Below are 3,971 nucleotides of genomic sequence, written 5' to 3'. Positions count from 1 at the left end.
TTCCGCACTACATATACATGTCGCATTTTTCTTTTTGTGTTTTTGCTCTTATGTATTCTTTTTTCAAATTTAGGGGCATGTAGTGCTTTTGCTGGGTATGTGTAAACTTCATTCGACAGAGTCTGTACTGCACTCATACACAATTTGCAGTGCATGCGTCATATTTGCACACTGCAACTTATTTTGTTTCGTGCACTGCTCTAATCTAATGATACATAAGCAAACAATAGAAAACAAATTATCACAAGCATTCTGTACGATAAGTTCATCATCAGCAAACTAAATTGAACAGAAAGCAATCTAACATAATCAAAGTTCATCATTACAAGTGATTCTGCATGGCAAGCAAATTAAGTTCAGCAAAAGCAAATGATCACAAGCAAACTAACGATACATAAGCAAACAACATAAAGCAAATTTCATGATAATTCTAAAACGACGCTGGCATTGTTGGCTCTTGGCCGGCACAATCTTCTTCTTCACCAGTTAGCGTCTCCCCATCCCCAGCTGCTCCTGGCGCGCTTCTTGGGGGGGCTCCTTCTTCTCCAGCTTTGCACGGCGAAGACCATCCTGGGTGAGGGTGATGCGGTTCCATATCTCATACGCTGCATAGGCGTCCTTTGCCGCGTACTCGATGTGCCTCATGGACAGAGGCAGGGTGGCCCAGCGCTTGTGTTTGTCATCGGTGATCTCCTTCTTCATGTTGTTGTTGTAGTCATCGATGAGCATGCTGGAGACGTCTCTAAGGGAGTCCAACTCCTTGGTTGCCTCGGGCACCCTCCACTCCTTCTGGATGTCGACGAAGTTGGCGATCTCCAGATTGAAGCGCTCTAGCCTGGTTTTGTCGTCGTCGATGGAGAAGCCTGCAAAGGTGTACCTGGGGTCGGCGAAGAAGTTGTCAAAGACGGTGCACCTTTCAGCGGCGCTCAGTTGGAAGAGCAGCACCGGGTGATTCTTGTCGACGGAGAGTTGGCAGAGGCGGGTTTCTGCGTCACTTCAGGCTCGTTGTTGTACTCGAGATCAATGCCGACGATCTTGGGGCGCTGGAGGCTGAGGTGGCGCTTGTACTGCGCGAGGGAGATCGCCATCTGCTTCTTGTCGTTGGTGTGGATGATGTGCAACTTGGTGTTGCCGTGTGCCTCCACGCCCTTGTACTCATCGGTGAACGCCATCGCCAGTTGTAGGGCTTGGTGTTTTTGCATGGATATCGATATGATGGAGCGATTTGGTGGCAGCATAATGGATACTTGTGTTGTTGTGGATGAGAAGGCCTTTGGGAGGGGTCTGAATTTAAGGGGAGGGTGCGGGGTGGGATGGCCGCATCAGATGAACTGTACGATCTCGCTGACGATGCGGTTGTGCAGATCATGGGTTGGTGTTGCATCTGTGATCGTGGGCTTGTGGCGATGGAACCACTCGGATTGGGTGGTTGTAAGCGAATGTGGTTTTTTAACGTGGTTTTATTTTATTTTTTATCAGTAAATTTTTTAACCACCACTTTCTGTGCGAACAGGCATTTGTCACGTTTATATGTATCATGCGTGATAATGAAACTGCATTGCTTATAGTTCCGTACTACATCATCTACAATACAGAACTGCATTTTGTCTACAAGTGCGTACTTCACCATTTTTTGCGTGTCCTTGCTGCAGCCCCTGAAAAAAGTATAATGTATTCCATAATTTTACGAGTTTTTTGCTGTGTTCTATACTATGTATTTATTCATGTAGGTAATCCGGAACTGGATTGCTATACCGAACTGCATCGTGTAACAAAATGCACTGCATTTTTCTAGTGCTACGTACTGCATCTGTTTTTTGCCGGTACTTACTGCAGTCACTCGTACGGGAGGGGTAGGGGGGTTGGCGCCCCACTTTTTTGGTGTGGCACTTATTTTGAAGGTAGACTTTTTTCGGATGCGTTTTCTTAACACGCGTGTTGTTTTTTATTTTAACTTTTTTTACGAACTGTATGTATTTTATTTTTGTTTTACGGTCTGAACTTTATTGTGCTTCACAGAGAACTGCATCATGTGCGTTTTGATGTAGTCTGTCTTATTTTAGCTGGGCCGTTTTTGGGCCGGCCCGTTTTATGTGACCCTTTGCCACACGCGGGCCTCCTATGTCTCCCTTCTAGGCGATCCCACCGCTCTGCTGACAGGGAGAGAGACCGAGAAGAATCCCCTCTCCTCTCTTGCAGTTTCTCCCGAGGCATCTATCCCTCGAGCAAAACCGTCGTCGCCCGAGGAACCGCCGCCCTCAAGAGGTCCTTATTCCTGCATTCCGCGTCGTTGTCCGCTCTGCGAGCCCTTGCCGCTACGCTCCCGCAGCTCTTTCCTGTCCGTTCCCGTCGCCGCCCCTCCCCCCTCCCCACCGCCGTCGCCGCACCCTTTTTTGTGGTACGTTCCACTTGGCCTCGGTCTTGATTGTCCCCTCGTCTTGTTTTGTGATTCTCGTAGTTGCTGTTGCTGTTTTTGCTTGTGTAATTTTTCCGTAGGCAGTCGATTTTATCTTGATTTTGAATTCGATAGTCGTGTGTAGCAAGGTGGATCAAGGGTTTCGTGAGGTTTTTGCTGATTTTGTTGCTTATATCTGTCACTTCATCCTTGTGCTGCACGCAAACGCAATGTCTTCGCCGAGCAGAGTGGGAGGAGGAGTTCAGGGTATGTGGAGTGCTTATTTTAGGCTTTGTTTATTTTTGTTTGATGTTTATCTAGTTTCCTAATTCATCCTGCATATTGGTTTATGCTCTGTTAGCTGTCAGCGTTCGTTTGCATTTTTTTGTCATGTGATGTTTTGTAATTTCTGTTTCTGGTTCTTTTTGAATCCAGTAGGTTATTGCAGTGGTCATAATGATACACCAATTGGCTCTTGTTGTCCTGGTGGTAATGATCATGGTGTCGAGGGAGGACATGAAGTGAATTCGCTGATTGAATCTTCTCCCATAAGTGTGGCTCCTCCTTATGGTATGTGGTTGATTTGTTTATTTTTGTGTATGCTGGTTACTTGATGTTGTACAAATTGGCATTGCGTTGCTGTATCTAGTCCAGAATTTTGTTGGGAACAAACGTGAAGTTAGTGTATGCAACACTGCATATATTTGTATATGTGAACTCCACTATATGTATGTGTGAACTGCATTGTTGTTTTATTCAAGTTTTTGTACAATTCATTATTTTTTATTTTGAGCTTATGGTTGGAGCATTGCATTTATATGTCTAAGTGTACTGCATTTGTTATTTTTGTGCACTTTTTAACGACCATAGTCAAACTTCATTTTGACGCAGTGTTTGTTTTCCATGCTGGGGCGCCTGGGTTTGAGGAGGTTACTCAATTGATTAACCATTATTTTGCAGAGGGTAATGTTGGTGTGAGCTTTGACCATAGACATCCCGTCTTGTCTGAAACACAATCGCAGTCTCTTGATGGTACAGAGGAAATTACACAGGATTGGATGGTCTCGGAATAGCTTCATGAATATGAGTTGAAGCAAAGCAAGAAGAAGTTGAGGTTTGAAAGTGACTCAAAAGAGTTTGCAGAGAAGGAGAAGCAGAGGAGAGCTGTAGATGGTGCCAAGGGTGCCAAATTTGCCAAGGTGAAGCAGCCTTCTTTGCAGAAGAAGAAGCTGAGTACTGTTGCTGAGGAAGGTGGTACACCTCGGTGGAGTTCATGTGTTGCTGGCATGAAGAAGAATCTTGGCAATAGAACTGCTGAAGCTGGTGGAAAGGATGATCCTCAGCGCAAGCGACTACATGTCACTGAAGGTCCCAACTATAATGATGAAGACTTTGTGCTTGCTGATTTTGTGAGGGATGTTCATACTGGTAGACGCAAATACTATGGTTCATCTAAGAGTCTATGCAAGCGTGCCCGTGATGACGTCGATGAAGATGTTGGTGGTGACTCTGGCGAGGAGGTGGATGTTGTTCCAAAGGTTTGTTGAAGTGGACTGCATTTGTTTCCTTCATTGTT

At 45.4% G+C, this 3,971-nt stretch overlaps 1 pseudogene; it reads right to left on the bottom strand.

Moving 5' to 3' along the window:
• Window positions 1-486: 486 nt before the first annotated feature.
• On the bottom strand, window positions 487-1,172 carry LOC147978914 (uncharacterized; annotated as a pseudogene).
• Between the last annotated feature and the right edge of the window lie 2,799 nt (window positions 1,173-3,971).

The sequence above is a fragment of the Triticum urartu genome, chromosome 3A (genome assembly GCF_056163025.1).
Source record: "Triticum urartu cultivar PI428250 chromosome 3A, HENAU_Tu73, whole genome shotgun sequence".
NCBI lineage: Eukaryota > Viridiplantae > Streptophyta > Magnoliopsida > Poales > Poaceae > Triticum > Triticum urartu.
This window is presented reverse-complemented; position numbering and strand designations above follow the sequence as displayed.